The sequence below is a fragment of the Dasypus novemcinctus genome, chromosome 14, assembly GCF_030445035.2.
Source record: "Dasypus novemcinctus isolate mDasNov1 chromosome 14, mDasNov1.1.hap2, whole genome shotgun sequence".
Taxonomy (NCBI): Eukaryota; Metazoa; Chordata; class Mammalia; order Cingulata; family Dasypodidae; genus Dasypus; species Dasypus novemcinctus.
Genome location: NC_080686.1, coordinates 48,843,888 through 48,861,186, shown reverse-complemented (window position 1 = coordinate 48,861,186; position 17,299 = coordinate 48,843,888). Strand labels below are relative to the sequence as shown.

At 40.2% G+C, this 17,299-nt stretch overlaps 1 protein-coding gene across 6 annotated transcripts in view; it reads right to left on the bottom strand.

The window, feature by feature from the left end:
• WWP1 (WW domain containing E3 ubiquitin protein ligase 1) overlaps window positions 1-10,193 on the bottom strand; it is a 139,788-nt gene extending 129,595 nt beyond the window's left edge. For 2 of the 6 annotated variants that reach the window (XM_004474756.5, XM_058275692.2), the window contains exon 1: window positions 9,905-10,041. The gene's annotated coding sequence lies outside the window, so the exon portion shown is untranslated. Of the gene's footprint in view, window positions 1-6,842; window positions 6,923-9,904 lie in introns of those variants that run through there. The other 4 variants (XM_012518097.4, XM_012518098.3, XM_058275691.2 and 1 more) reach the window with 4 other exon arrangements.
• Window positions 10,194-17,299: the final 7,106 nt, after the last annotated feature.

Sequence of the window (17,299 nt, the reverse complement as noted above, 5' to 3'; positions counted from 1 at the left end):
GTCACTTTACAAAAAATTTCTCTCTACTCCTATCAATTACCCTTCAAAGTCATATTATTATTCCTATTAACAGGTAAGGAAAAACAGGTTTTGGGAATTTAAGAAAATCGCCCAGCACCATAAAATTAAAGTCACGATTTGAACCCAGATCTTTGGGGCTCAAAGCCAATGCCTGTTTCACAACAGGCTGCAAAAACAGAATATAAAATAGGAAATGCTAGTTGAACTCATGCCTTAAATTGAGTAGTCTGCAATATCAAACTGACATTACTATGCTCTTATTTTACCATTTTAAAAAGACAGCTTAAGCAACATCATAGGCAATTCTGAGTAACTTTTAGGCTACTGACTGAAAATACTTTTCCTTAGGTTAAGTGAGAAAGAACGAATAACCTTTAAAAAAACGTGTAAAAGCATAAGCACATTAACAATTAAGGAGGTAAACTGTTGGGAACCATGTCTTATAAATCACTTCCACATGTTCTAGAAAAAACATACAGGAGTAACAAAACATTCTTTCTGAAGATCAAAATTCATATAATTTTATTATGTATAATCTTATATTTTAAAAAGATACAAACATTTCCATAAATAATTGCTCACTTGAGTCAAAGTGAGGAATTTTCACAGTATATTTACTTAACATTTTTTTCTTCAAACTCAAAATTTTTATACAAATTGGTAATCTTCAAATACACATGAAGCAGCACAAAGTACAGAATCATAGAAGGCTGCAACTGAAGTAAGGCTGAGAAGCAATTGAAAGACTTACTCAAAGACACAGAACTCCTTAAAATCAGTCTAAACCCAGGCCTGCTGACAAGGTTAGTACTCTTGTACACTGCATTGGTCACTAGAATATCATGATTCAAAGTTAGGTTCACCTCGAAACATTTCCTGATTGTTTCTAAACACAGCAAAGATTCTAACTTAGCAGCATCTAAGGAGCCATGGAGATTTGCTAGCTCTTAATTCTACAAAGTGCCAATTTTCAGACTGAGAAGAGGATGGTAGGTAATGTAATATGATGAACAGTTTCTGCACAGAGATGGAGGTTCAAACTTCAACTCTACTCTTTGTATAATTAACCTCTGTGACTCTCAGATCTCTTATCTATAAAATGAGGACACCAACAACAAACTAATATCCTTTTGTGAGGGGGACAAAGCTTAACATTAACTCTAGGAAACCAGCAGAGAAGGTGCCCCGTAAGTGTTTAGTCTTACCCCCACCATTCCAGCCACACACTACTACGCTGAGGTACAGAAACCATGATTTTCTACCATACTTTCACAACAATACAGAGGACAGCGCAATAGGTTAAGGAACACATTTCTGTCACTGGCGACTTGGCAAAATGATACAAAGTAACCACCACCACCACCCCCAGCAAGGATATGATTAAAATTACACTTAAGTATTTGAGATGAATATAGTACTGCTAATTTTTTTAATATAAATACACAATTTCAAGGTATTATTAGGTTGGTACAAAAGTAACTATGGTTTTCCATTGTTGAAAATTGCCATTTAATATTGGCATACATTCTTAAATAAATGTGGTTATGTTATACATCATTTTAATGTGTATTTCTCCATGTTTTTTTGCTAATGACTTATTACTTGCTCTTTATTTTATATTTATTTTACACTATGGAAATGTTTGCATATACTCTCCCTAAGACTTTAAAGCATGTTGCAAAGCATAAACTTTCATCAGATATTTCTCACTCCTTAAGGAAAATATCAGAATCCAAAATATATAGAAACACTGTCAAAATGAGAGACTCAACTAGACAGCTAAAACTCTTCTCCTAAGAAAATGTAATCCTCTTCAGGTCTAAAACACAGTAAAAATAGAGGGACACAATTCTTTATTCACAAATTCGAAAGGCTATGAAAACAATGTTTCTTCATAACTTATTTAGTAGCAAAAAAGTGAAAGGATCTGAAATCATCTGATCATTTGGTAGCAAAATCTGACCTAATGTGTAGCTATTTATTATCTTTATTTACCAATACTTATATTTTTTGCCAAATAAATTACAGGGCTCTGTCCCAGATTTCATTGGAGTTTTATGTAACACAGAGTAGGCATATGTATATGTATCTGTGTGGACATACATATATGTAGTGAATTAATCTCTTTAAAGTAAAAATAAAAATTTGATTCTGATAAACATTTGAGATTAATGACAAGGGATTATGAACCCAGGATTATGAACCCATTACAGTAAATACTGGTTGACTATTAAATGTCAAGTTAATCCACACAATAAACTTATGAGTTAGGTACTATTATTCCTCTTTTACATGTGATGAAACTAGGGCTTAAACTAAAGTTAACTTGATCAATATCACTTAGCCACTGAGTGCCAGAACTCAAATCTAAGTTTGTCTTACTCCATAACCTAAACTCTTAATAGCCAATACTTTACAGGAAAATTAAATGACAAACAAAGTTTTAAAACAAGTTATAATTGCCAACACTTTTAATCTAGGAAATGAAATTCCTGAGTATACTGTATACTTTCAATTCTGGGTTTTCACATGTAAATATTAACTCCATATTTCACAAACTATAGGACAAAAAGACATGAGTTTCTTGCCCTTCCCCCAAAGAATGGGCTCAACAAAGATAACAAAAATTGTCAATTAATCCTTTTTCACAAATTTAGAAAGAATCATGGGTTCGACTGTTTGTTTTTGCCACAAATTATACAATTCAGTTACCTATGCTTACATCAACCTTTCCCCTCCTCCCCAGAAACAGAAAGTAAAGATATATAGTATCATGACAGATATAATCAGACTCTGGGATCACTCTGGTCACAGGACAGAAAGTTCAAGAAAATAAGCCTGAAGTTTAGATTGATTTTAAATTTAAATCTTTTCTCATGACTTTCTACCCATGAGCGCCCTTATGCTAATAAAGGGTTTTCCCCAACAAGAGATATATCATGCCAATCCACTTTCCACCCAAAAGACCAAAGATCCAAACTAGACATACTCCAATCAAAATTCTGATTTCTGAGTGGTTTATTTTAGCTAAATGAAAAGCAATCAGATTATCTGATAAATAATCATAACACCTAGCTTAACTCTTTCAGTAGGCATTTTTTAAAAAGAGATGTTGCCATTCGAAGGTATTTCTTCTTTTGTACAGGTAGTATGGGCAAAGTTTTTTAACAAGAAAGACTTATGAATGTCTCTTTCAGGGTCATTTCTCCGTACTGTAAGCATCCATATGTATCAGGTTTCTATAGTTTGTTCAGATCAAGTCCTTGGCTATTAACTTAAGCCTCTTAAGACATCTGGAAAGTTCAGATGTTAAGCTCCCTTTGTATAAGGTAACTTAATGAACACTGTAGCTAAAAAATGGTCTCAGAGCACACTAGATTCCCAAATTACAGATTAAGTTTCTACCAGCAGTTCTCAAACTAATGTAAATAAAATCATCTGCGGTGTTTGGTGGTTTTTTTTGTAGTGAAGATTCCTGAGCTCCTCTCTCAAAAGATTCCAATTCCAGTGGTCTGGAAGGATACTCCGGTATCTATGTTTAATAAATATCCCAAAACACTATGATGCAGGGACTACACTTTGAAAACACTGATCTATTATATAATAGTGTTAATTTTTTTCCTTTAGGAGATAGCAGGGATTGAACCCAGGATCTTGTACATGGGAAGCAGATGCCCAACCACCCGAGCTACATCCACTTCCCAGTGTTAATTTCTTGTTTCCAGGTTGCAAAACTAAACCATCACCAACTGATATACTACCAGCCATGTTGGGCCACTATCTTTCTCAGATTAATTCCTAACCATTTAGCAACTTGTTTTTTGAAGTAAGAAATCAGATTTGATATACAGCTCTGCCCATGCCAAACCTAAGGCTACAAATGTCTGAAAAATGAGTGGCCCACAGCAAAGTGGACTTGTTTAAATTCTCAACAATAATGAATTAAAAGCAATAAAATGATTTAAGAAGGAAAAACAAAACAAAACAAGAAGAGTGTGAGAAACTGTGAGTGAATAGGAGACCTGATAATTAAATTTAATCCTGAATGGTATCCTGGAACAGAAAAGAGACATGAGGTAAAAATTAAGGCAATGTGAATAAAGTATAGACTTCAGTTAATGATGTAGTAATATGTTTCAATACGATGTTCAAATAGAAGAAACTAGATGTGGGGTTTGTAAGAACTGTCTGTACTCTCTTTGCAATTTTTCTGTAAAGGTAAAACTGTTTCTAAAAAGTAAAATTTATCTTTAAAAATGGAAAAAAAGGATTTAAGGGTCTATTCTGTTCAGGGCAGCATACTTTCTGCTTTATAAATATTATTTCAATTAATCTTGCAAACATCCAATGAAGACATTCTTTATATTTTACTAGCCGAAGAAACTGAGGCTAAGCAGCACTGACAAAAGTTGGTTCTGTGTGATTTTAAAGTTAGGTCTATTACCCTATATGCCAGAATGCCTCTATCTAGTTTTGTTCACTTCAAGGTAAAGAATGCCATAATTTACACAGACCAAGTTCAAGTAACTAATTCTCCTTCCCACCCCAAATAAACATATACAAATGGCACATCTTGGCAAGTTGGGGCCAATATGTGGTCACAGTATCTTATTTCAAGCCAGGACTCAACAATTTGCTTCCACCTATCCTGTTAGATCATAATTATGGGTATAGTGCAGAGCTATCAAAAGAACTGGTTTTCCTTATTTAAATAAAAACTACCAAACCAAAAGTTCTGTTAATGCTAGTACATTTATTTTTTCTTTAATAGAGAAGTTTTGGGTTTACAGAACAATCATGCATAAAATACAGGATTCTCATACACCACCCCACCACCGATACCTTGCATTGGTGTGGAACATTTGATAGCATATTCTTATAATTGTATTATTAAGTAAAGTCCATGGTTTAACTTAGGGTTCACTGTGTAGTATGGTTGCATGAATTAAAAAAAATTTTTTTATTACCATGTATACAATCTAACATTTCCCCTTTTAATCATGTTCAGATATATTTCAGTGCTGTTAACTGCATTCACAATATTCTGTTTCCATCACCACCAACCATAACCAAAACGTTTCCATCATTCCAGACAGAAACCTTTACATTATAAGCCTTAACTCCCCAGTCCCTAGTACATTTTTAAACTACTCAAATAATTTACTCAAGAAATAGAGCCATTGAAAAACACTTTAACATTATGCTATCTGTTCACTTCCTTGCACCCTAGCCTTCTCTAGTTCTATAAATCAAGTTACTTGATGTATTCAATCACCATACTCCTCCTCTACAACAGCCAATTGTACTATTTTCAGAAATTTTTCCAAAGAGATTTTGCACAAGGTGAAGGGGCCTCTTTCTGAATGTACATGAAAAGCTTCAAAAATGCTCTGAAGCTATATATTAATGATCTAAATCCTTTAAATGGAATGAATTAATTCATCATTTTACTCAGAAGCTAATGTAATAAAAACCAAACACTGTTTTTCTTCATTTCCACAGTCAGGCAGGACATTACTTGGCAGGACTAAACTTTAAAAAAGAGATACCACTGAGATTAGGATAAAGTGAGAAAAACTTAGCTAGCAATCAATGAAATCTACCAGTCCTTGGAAAGGAGGAGCATTACCCTATTTCTTACATTTCCTCAAGGGGCAAAGACTTCATTTCAGTCTCCAAAAGGAAAGAACACTCTCTCTACCATGACTCCTCCCCATGGAAGGAAAAGTGGCTTATCAAACCATTTTCAAAGCACTACAAACAGAAAATACTATTTGTGAGGCACAGGCTACTCAACGCTGGTCGTGATCAAAGAGCCTGGCCAGGAAGCTGTGCTATCCTAGGTCTCATCTCATCATTCCAAGGGCTGAGGGGCTCGAGCTCTGCCCACCTGTAGGCCCTTCTCTGCATGGGGTGCTGACTGGAATGTTTTAGGTAATCCAACTCATGACACTGAGTAAACCATGGCCTGGGTTCATGGGGCCTACACTTTCTTGGGGCCCAGGGCTCTCAAGTATATAGCAAGTCAATCCTGTCCTCTTACAGCAGCACACTGGGTCAAAGAACAAGGCCCCAATTTTTCTCTCCTTTTCTACCCAAAGATGGTACCAACTTCCATTTGTGCAATAAGTCAGGTATGTTATGATTTGCACTTTTAGATGCCCTATGCCTTTGGCAGGCCAAGATTCAAAGTCTAGATTTAAGGAAAGTAGTAGGCAGTTTAAGCCTCAGTTTCCAAAACAGTTTTCAAGAAGCCCTAAGAGGAAGGATGCTGTACTTGGTCATTTGTGACCTTTTACAACACTGGTGGCCCCAAGAAAACTTCACCTCTCAGGATTCGCACCCTTGGGCAGTACTGTCTCCTGGCAGTACTGTCTCCTTTAATTTGGACTGGACCTGTGTTGCATTAAATAATAGAATGGGGCAGAAATGATGCTGTGACTGTTCCAAGTCCATGCCTATGACGTAGTTGTTTTTGCTACTGCATTCTTGCAAGCTCTAAGCAACCACATGAAGGCCTACAAATTTTGCTCTGCTTTGTCAGACATTTCTCCTTTACTAAGTATTAGCAGTTTCGAGGACACTATTCATTATAATTATGCCATATTTCTAGAGAAAGAGCTTTAAAAAGACCCCAGTCTTTCTAAAGATTGTGGAATAAGTTTCTAGAGCTCTAGACTATATGGTCTGGCTCCCTACTACCAAGGAGAAACAATTAGGAGAAAAATCAATTGTTTACTAATCAAATTATGCCTAAACCACAGTAGGGAGAGAGAGCCAATTAATCCTGAGGGGGAAAAATCATTTATAAAAGTCCTTACTTTATTTATTTCATAAAGTTTCAGTTTCCACTTGATAAAGTCTTCCCAAATGAAAGGAGTACTTTCCAATAAGGTGTACCTGAACGAAGATAAAGTTCTTTAAGTTTCTCTTATTTCACTTACCTCCTCTCTTCCCTCAACCCAAGATAAAAGTTACAAAAGCAGTAATACTGAAAAAGACTAGTCTGATACCGCTATCTGCTTTCTAGCCATATAATTAACCCTCAGACTCACCAGCTCTCATGCACAAAGGAGACCAAGAAGGATACAAAGATTCCATTGAAAACCTAAACCGAAGAATCACAAAATGCTAAGAAGCGGAAGGAACCTTCTGGAATCATATAGCCCTCACTGATGAAGTCACTTAAAGGCAGGCACTAACTATATCCAATTGATAGTAAATCAGTCACACTACATTACACAAGAAAGAAAACCATCCTTGTTATGCAATGATTCCACCTTACCCAAATGCTTGCTAAAATATTTAGGGAAAATCATTTAACCTCTTGAGTTAGTCTGTTCTGCAATATAATAAGAAAAAACATATAGCCAAAATTCTCCATAAATTGTAAACCACAACAAAAGTGTAAGGAGATATTATGTCTCTGATCAACCCTCTACAGCAGGGGTTCTTACCGTGGACAGAGGACTCTATAAAAGTTTCTATTGTTTTACAAAGCTCCCAAGATAATTTTGGGACCTGCCTCCCCATCCAACCCACCCGTCCATGGTTTCCACAGATGAGCTTCAGGTGGTATGGGATTCCCCTAAAATTAAATCCACAAAGCACAGACGCACACAAGAATTTCTCAAGCTAGTTGGTGGTTTCTTTAGTTTCACCAAGGATTCAGTAGCCTCCTACAGGTTGAGAACTACAGTTGTAAAGTAACACGTGTACTGAGATTAACGCTTCCATAGATGTTGCTCAAAATGATACCACCATTCTCCCAAACTGGGTCAGAATATTAGTTATTTTCTACCTTCTTCATTTTTCCTCTCACCATAAAATCAGATTTATTCTATCCCCTTTCTCCTTCCCAGTCCATTACCACCACAGTTCAGACCCTCACTATCTATGACATTAGAGAGCACTCAGGAAGCCTTTACCTCTAAACTCTCCCTACATCAATCCCCACTACATGCTGCTACCGGATTAATCCTAAAACAAAATTTTAATAGTTTCACTCCCAACTCAAAAGTCATCTGTGGAACCCCACTGTCTACTAAATCAGTCAAGATCCTGGCTTTAAAAACAATCCATAAACTGACCCAAATTTTTACTTCAAGTTTTGTCACCCTGTATCCCTATACAAATACTTTATGCTCCACCCGAACATAATGACTTTTCTCTCCACAAATATTAACTCTGTGCCCTTAGTGCCTTTTCTCTGCTTGTATTCTTATCCTTGTCAATCAAAAGTCCCAGCAATCTTTCAAAACCAAGATGATCTCAACCTCCTTTGAATTCGAATTCCTGGGCACTTCTGTATGGTTCATGAAACGTAACTATATATTAAAAGAAAAACCGAGTATGTGTATAGTCCTACCTGCCAAACTAGTCAATGGAAGCTGTGAAGGCAGAGACTGTTATCCACCTCTCTGTATTCCCCAAATATCTCTCTCAGTCACAAATACTTAATAATTGGGTAAGGAAGTAACAAAATTCACTCAGCATGGAGTAACAGCTAGGATTAGGATATCTTCCAAGGCAGAGAGACTTTATCTATGACATCCTCTATCATGCCAAGTTTCCAAAAATATAACTCTTAGATACAGCTTTTCAAAACCGGAATGTCATAGAGCTCATAGGCATTTTTGCATTTTAAAGGAAGAACTATTTGAAATGTTAATAACCAACATCCTTAAGAAATTACCTATTTTACATGCTTTATGCGTCTGAATTTGAGTAGCACCGAACAATTGGTCAAGTTTTCAATTAAAAAAAAAAGTATTTATTTACTACTTTATGGCTAAAAACAAGTCACCTTTTTCAAAGGTGAAATACATAGTGCATCTCGCTTGTCTAATACATTTAGTGAAAAAGAAAGTGGATTTATACATAAACTCCCGCAGAAACCTGCAGACCATTATAAACCAGGTATTTCTGGTAAAAACACCAAAGAAAAAGAAATTGGGCATTATTCTTTTCCACGACTATAACCAGCAGCACCTTAAAGCAAAAACTCAAATCTTTTTGCACATCAGTCTACACAAAAATATAAAACATCAAACAGAAACAGTAAACCAAATCAAGTCACTAGAAAATATAGTGCCCTGGAGAAATAAAAATGTCAAAATAATAACTTCGGTACCGAAGGTTTCACAATCATCGGGGCAAAGGAAGTTCAACTCCAAATCGATGGAGTAAAGAAAGGGCTGGCTGGGCATGAAGCTGATAGTTTAAAGGTTTTAAAAGCAATGGGCAAACTACAAAATAAAAAAAAAGAAAGAAAGAAAGAAAGAAGAGAGAAAGGGAAAGCTCTAAGTCACAGATGGGATAAGGGCTGGTAAAAACTGCAAGGTCACCGGGACCTACCCGGTCACAAAGGTGGAAGTGAGGGCTGTGTTGAGGGGAACTGCAGTCCGTGAAAAACAGGGGGTGATTTTTTTAAAAAATTAAAATGTCAGAAAAAGACGTTCTAAGGCTGGCAGTCCTTGGATTGGGACGGTGGATTTGCGGTGAAAGTAAGGGCACCGGCACTTCAGGCCAAATAATTGTGTTAGGGGTGGGGGGAGGTGTTAGGGAAATGAAGAGAAGATCGAAAACAGGCGAAGAGAAGGCTAAGGAAGCTTGAGAACTGCGGCTGCAGAGTCACGGAAACACTTCTCTCCGCTCCAACAACAGCAGCCCAGGCCTGTGCCAGAGCAACTCGGGGCAAGACCCGTGACCCCACCCCAGAAAACTCCCGGCCCCCGGGCAGGGAGGCAGCCAGGCGGCGCGAAACCTCACCGACGGCCCCTGGGAGCTTCCCGCACCAGGGTGCGTGGCGCCGGGCTCCGAGCCCCGCAGCGAAAGCTCAGGGCCCACCCCGGCCCCTGCCCGTGCCCCGAGGCGTCCTTACCCGCACGAAGCCGTCTGCACCCGGCGGCCGGGCGGCCACGGCGGCGGCGCCTCCTTCTGCGGCGGGCGCCCTCACCCTTCTGCGCCTAGGATCGCCATCCCGCAGCAGGCGCTTCGGCCCCCGCAGCCCAGGCCGCCTGCAGCCGCTCGGAACCCGCACGGCGCGCTCGCCGACACCCGACCCTCCCCCCACCCCCAGCCCGGCCACGCGCCACCCCCAGCCCAACCAACACCTCCCTTCTCGGGAGCGCGCCGCGGGCGGAGCGCGCGCCTCTCCGCCCGCCCACCCCGGCACAGTAGGCTGCGCCTCGGTCGCCCAAAGCCCGCAAGTCCGGACCCGAAATCCGGCTTTTTCGCGAGCATGCGCAGCCAGGCCGCCCCAGTGATGTCTTTAGAAAACTCCGCTCCTCCGGGTCTTTGGAGTGGTCGAGTGGAGGTGGAGGACTGGCCAATGGCAGAGGGGGGTGGGGCAGGAACCCGTGGAAGAGGCGGGGCCGCGGCCGAGATTTGGGAAGAGGCGTGTCTAAAGTGGCGGTCGACGCAGCTGACTTGACTTTCCGGTCAGCGGCGGGACCGGTTGCTTGACCTCAAGGAAGGTCCTCGGGGCACTGCTGTTCTCTTCTCGAACGCTATACAGCAGAAGTATGATGTTAATAAATTTTCCTTGACCTCGTCAAGTGTTTGTCTCGGAACCCATTGTAAAAGTAAATAATACCAGAAGTCTTCCAGGCCATTGTTATGAGGAATTAAAACGTCCACTCCACCCCCCACCCCCGGCCCCACGTCACACCAATGGTGAAGCCTATACTTATTTAACAAATACATGTGTTCGCGCAGTCTGACAGAATAGGATCTATTATCTCCATTGTACATTTGAGCCAACTGGTTTAGAAAGGTAGAAAGACAGCTCAGGCCCCCACAGATAGAGGCCCGTGGTGACCACGTTACTCACCAGAGAACCTCACTTCTGCTTCGGAGAAATAATAAAGGCATCGGACGTGGATTTCTACAATTTTTGCCCAATTGCCCCACTGAACCCCCACAAATTACCTACATCCATACCCACATTTAACTTGTTTTCCTTTGTTTCGGAAGCTAGGTATCCCTGCTTATCCCTGAAAAGAACCTCTTCACTTTTCTGCTTCGTTCTGTGATGCCCCTTCGCCATATCTTTAACTGCGCCCTGTCCACTGCTCGTAATTCCTTAATATGATCACGTTTTAAGAGTCCTCTGTCATAAACAAATTCTCCCTTAATTTTAAACCCCTCATCCAGTTCTCTGCCTTCTTCCCTCATAATTAAGCTTTTTGAAAGAATTGTGTCCCAAGAACAGCTCTGACACTCCTTGAATGTTTGACCGAATGCACATTCCTTTCCCCTCCTTTGCATTAGTTTCTGCCCTTTGACTTCTCACCTGGGTTTAGGGCACAAATATATTCACAGTAATCTTTCTAAAATATGTATCTATGTTACTCTACAGCTTAAAAACTTTCATTGGCTCTTCAGGGCTTTTAAGGCAAAGTTTAGCATGCTATTTAGGGCTTCTTTTATACCCATAAGCGCTTTCCCTCCTATTAGGACAAACTTCTCACTGTTTCTTGAATGTACTCACACTCATTTCTGTGCCTTTCTTAATGCATACTGTTTCCTCTAAACCTTTCCTCACCTTTAACAAGCTCCGTCTCAGAAATCCCATACAAATACTCAGCAGGGTTTTGTACTCCACCTCCAAAATTTCTACAAGCCTCCTTCCACTTGCCTGTTCTACAGTGTCTCACTTTCAGCTCCCTTGACTTTTGTTCCCTCTTTAGCTCAGCTCCACAGACATTCCTTGTACTCATCTAATGCCCCTCAGTTGACACCCAATATTGAACCAGTCTTTTATTATTGAATATTTAGTTTCAAATGAATACTATTATAAATATATTTTCATAAATCTTTGTGCACATCCTTACTTACCATCTTGAATTCCTAAAAGTGGTCACAGAGTATGATGAATTTTAGCCCTTTTGAAACATATTGGCCTTCCAGAGAAAGCATAAGCTTAACAGTCCCATTGCCTGGAGTCAAAACTTAGCAATGTGGGAAGCGGACTTGGCCCAGTGGTTAGGGCGTCCGTCTACCACATGGGAGGTCTGCGGTTCAAACCCCGGTCTTCCATGACACTTGTGGAGCTGGCCCATGCGCAGCGCTGATGCGCGCAAGGAGTGCCTTGCCACGCGGGGGTGTCCCCCGCGTAGGGGGGCCCCACGTGCAAGGAGTGTGCCCCGTAAGGACAGCCACCCAGTGCGAAAGAAAGTGCAGCCTGACCAGGAAAGGCACCGCACACACAGAGAGTTGACGCAGCAAGATGATGCAACAAAAAGAAACACAGATTCCCATGCCACTGACAACAGAAGCAGACAAAGAAGAACATACAGCAAGCTGACACAGAGAACAGACAACGGGTGAGGAGGGGAGAGAAATAAATAAAATAAATCTTAAAAAAAACACAAAACATTTGTTTAAAAAACAATAGTTTCCCCATTGAATTACTTTGGCAACTTTGCTGCAAGTTCACTATTTCTGGACTCTGAATTCCATTTATTGAACTATTTGTCTATCCTTATACAAATATCACATTATCATGATTACTGTAGCCTTATAAAAACTCTTGAAATCAGGTAGTAGAAATCTTGCAGATTTGCCATTTTTTCCAAAAAGATGTTGACTCCTACAGGATCTTTGAATTTCCACGTATGTTGTAGTCAATATTTAAGATGAGGTTTGCAACATCATCCTTTAAAAATACCTCCAGTGTTTTGACTTGGAGTGTCAATGGGTCAATTTGGAAGAAAATGACATCTTAATATATGGTCTTGGGAAGTGGATTTGGCTCAACTGATAGAGTGTCCGCCTACTATATGAGAGGTCCAAGGTTCAAACCCAGGGTCTCCTGACTAATGTGGTGAGCTAAACCACACACAGTGCTGATGCACGCAAGCAGTGCTGTGTCATGCAGGGGTGTCCCCCACATAGAGAAGCCCCACGCGCAAGGAGTGTGCCCTGTCAGGAGAGCCACCCCACGCGAAAAAAACGCAGCCTGCCCAGAGTGGCACCGCACACACAGAGAGCTGATGCAGCAGGATGCAACAAAAAGAGACACAGATTCCTGGTGCTGCTGACAAAAAATGCAAGCGGATACAGAAGAACACACAGCGAATGGACACAGAGAGCAAACAACGGGGGGGGGGGGGGCAGGAAAGGGGAGAGAAATAAAAAATATACATATAGTCTTCCAATCCATCAACATGGTGTAGCTCTCCATTTATTTAAATCTCCTCTAATTTTTCTTATGTTTTGTATTTTTTATAGTATTGATCTTGCACATATTTTATGAAATCTATCTGTATTTCATGCTTTTTGATGCTATTGTAAGTGATATTTTTAATTTCATTTTCTAAGGGTTCATTACTAGTGTATATAAATACAACAGATTTTTAAGTATTGGTCTTACATGTGGAGAACCTGTGATGTACTTACTAGTTCTAATGTTTTGTAGATTTCTCAGGAGTTTCAGTATACATAATCATGTCTTTGCAAATGGAGTATTATTTCTTCCTTTTTAGTCTATAGTCTTGTTTCATTTTCTTGCCTTATTGCACTACTTAGAACATCTAGTACAATGTTGAACAGAATGGGTGAGAAAAGACTTTCTTGCTTAGTTCCTGATCTGAATGGAAAACATCCAGTGATGTACTATTAAATATGACATCATCTATAGATTTTTGTAAATCCCCTTTTTCAGGTTGATAAAATTCTTTTCCTTGTTTACTGAGAGTTTTTGTCATGAATAAATGTTAACTTTTATCAAGCACTCTTTTTTTGAGAGTGTCTTTTGAAATTGATCTTTTGTAGTCCATTTTTAAACTGTTAATCTGATGAATTAATTTAGTTTTCAAATGTTAGAACAAACTTACTTTCCTGGGATAAATTACATATGGTTATATTATCCTTTTTATGTTTTACTGGTTTCTATTTGCTTATTTTATAAAAGTAGTTTAGAGAAACTAAGTCCATGAAGGAACTTGTTCTATAGTTTTCTTATGTAATCCCTTTGTCTAGTTTCTTATCAGGTAAAGGCTGGCATCCTAAAATGAACCTGGAAGTATTCCCTCCTTATCTATTTTCTGAAAGAATTTGTGTAAGATTGATTGTTGTTACCCGTAGTTCTATGATTTTGCTTATCATTCCTTTGTGTGTGTGTGTGTGTGTTTTCAATTTTTTAAAAATGCTGGTAGAATTTTTATGGTGATTGCATTGAATCTGTATATCAATTTGAGTAGAATCAACATCTTTATGATATTTAGTCTTCCTGTCCGTGAGCATGGAATGTTCCTCCAGTTATTTAGGACTTTTTTTATTTCTTTTAACACTGAGTTGCAGTTTTCTGAATACAAACTTTACATCATTGGTTAAGTTTATTCCTATTTGGGTTTTATCTGTCATGTTTTATTTTCACCACTCTTTTGACACTTTTAGTTACTTTTATTGATATAATCTTTATTTCTAGACTCTTTTCCAGGCTTTCTCTCCTGACTTTTCTTTTCAGGCTCTAGCATACCCTTTAGTGTTTCCTGAATATCTGATCTCTTGCTTAGAAATTCTCTCAGTTTCTGTTTATCTGTGAATATTCTAATCTTGCCCTCATTTTTGAAAGACAGTCTTGCTGGATATAAAATTCTTGGCTGGAAGTTTTTCTCTTGTAGTATCTTAAATATATCATACCACTGTCTTCTTGCCTCCATGGTTTCTGGTGAGAAATCAGCACTTAATCTTATTGGGTATCCCTTATATGTTAGGCATTGCTTTTCTTTTTCTGTTCTCAGAATTTGATAGTCTGATGAGTATGTGTCTTGGAGTTGGTCTATTCGGGGTTTTTTGGATGGAATTACGTTGTACTTGCACATGGATATCTATGTCCTTCAATAGGGTTGGGAAATTTTCTACCATTATTTCTTCAAATATTCCTTCTCCCCTTTTCCTTCTTTTCTCCTTTTGGGACACTCAGGACACATATGTTTGCATGCCTTTTGCTGTCATTTAGTTCCCTGAGAACTTGTCCAATTTTTTCCATTCTTTTCTTCATCTGTTCTTTTGTATGTTCAATTTCAGAGGCCATTTCTTCAAGCTCATCAATCCTTTCTTCTGCCTTCTCAAATCTGCTACTATATGATTCCAATGTTTTTTTAATTTCATTTATTGCATCTTTCATTCCCATAGGATCTGCTATTTTTCTATGTATGCTTTCAAATTCTTCTTTGTGCTTATCCAGTGTCTTCTTAATATCCTTAATCTTGTTAGCCATCTCATTAACGATATTAAGGAGAGTTGTTTGAACAACTATGATTAGTTGTCTCAACTCCTTTTGTCATCGGAAGGCTTACCTTCTTCCTTTAACTGGGCCATAGCTTCCTGTTTTTTGGGGTGGATTGTAATTTTTTGTTGGTGTCTTGGCATATGGCTTACTAGACTATTCTTGGTACAGTTTTTCTCTTTAGGTCAGGGCTTCCTGCCATTTCTCCCTTGCTGGTTGTGCAGTAGGAGCCAACGTTGTAATTGGTGCTATAAACTGTGGAGGATCAAGCTGCCCTCATTGCTCTGGGGACCAATGAAGCTTCCAACTTTTTCTTTTGCCAGGGGTAGGGACAGAGTCACAGCTGTGTGGAATAATCCAAGTCATGCAGGTCTAGACTGTAGTTGCCCTGAGAGACTGAAGATGCTTCTCACCCCTTTCTCCCCTGCCTGGGGTGGGGCTGGAGCTGCAGGTGTGGGCAGCAATCTGTGCAGTGTGGGTCAAAGCTGACCCCAGTTGCCCCGGTAGACTTCCAATTTTCAGACTGTGCCAGCCAAATGTACCTGTAGTTACCTGGATAAGCTGGTGAGGACCTGCCAGCCTCCTGACCACCAGAGGCAGGGCTGAAGACTAGTCCAGGGCTGCAGACGGATCTGGGCGAAAGAAACTGGTCCGACCATCACTGTGATTTTCCATCAGCCCGGCTTCCCCTCAGGCTGGGGGTGGAGTCAAAATGGTGGCTACCAGCCTCTTTCCGACTTGGGCTGATTCATACTCCAGCTGTTTCCAGGGTTATCTCTCAGCCAGCTGAGTCTACCAATCAGTAGCCGAAATCTGTAGCTAACCGTCTCTTCCCTTGTTTTTGAGAAATGGAGCTTACAATTCCAGCCACAGAATAGCTCCTGGGGCAGCTCATGCCACCAGGGTAGGATAATCACCAGCCTCCATGACTTGGTCGGTAATTTCCCGGAGAGGCTGGTGCTGGTCCCTGCAGCTTCCTCCCTGCTGGAGGTGGCACTGGGGCCTAGGCTAGACCTGCAATCTGATCTGGATGGAAAGAAGCCGGTTCCCACCAGCACTGGGATTTTCAGTCCGCCCCACTTCCCCTTGTGCCAGGTGTGGAGTTAAGATGGTGGCTGCCAACCTCTTTCTGACTTGGACAGGCTCAAACTTTAGCTGTTCTCAGGATTATACTTTAGCCTGCTGAATTTACTCATCAGTAGCTGAAGTTGGTGCCCAACCGTCTCTTCCTTCCCCATTTTGGGGAAGTGGAGCTTTCAGTTCCAGCCTTGGAACAGCTCCCGTGGAGGCTTGTGCCTCCAGTGGAGGATGGGCACTGGCCTCTGGGGTGTGGAGCACTCTAATTACAAGTCTTCTCTGCAGATGGGCAGCCTCCTCCTTCCATTCCTTCAAGGATGTTGCAGGATGCTCTTCTGGTCTCCTGGAACCCCAAAACAGGTACTTCAGCTAGCTCCAGAGAGCTCTGAGTATTTGCTAACTGCAGTCAGCAGGAGCTGACTCTAGGAGCTTCTTACTCTGCTGCCATCTTGCTGGTTGTCCTCCTTATCTTTCATTTTAAAGCCATTCTGTTTCTTGGATTTTCATGAAATGGTATATGATTACACCATTATTAATGCCAGAGAAAAGCTAGTTACCTTCATGTAGCCCTAACTCACAAAAGTGGAATTTCTGTGAGACAAATCACAGAACCTTGATTTTAAGACAAATCCAGCTCCATTCCCTTGACAGCCGATCTTATATCCCCATAATTTAACTTCTACAAGCCGAGGGTATGAAGTTCCTCGTGAGGCAGCTGGAAATTGAGCACAGCTCTGATATCATTGTCTCTTTAGTACCTGCAAAGGCCAATGAGAGGGAATGGATGTGGTTCAAGTGGTTGAGGGCCTGCTTCCCACATGGGAGGTCCTGGGTTAGATCCCCTGTGCCTCCTTAAAACAAAAAAGCAAACAACAAGCAAAACCAACGAAAGAACCAACTCAAGGGAGCTGGTGTGGCTCAGTGGTTGATGGCCATCTTCTCACATACAAGGTCCTGGATTCA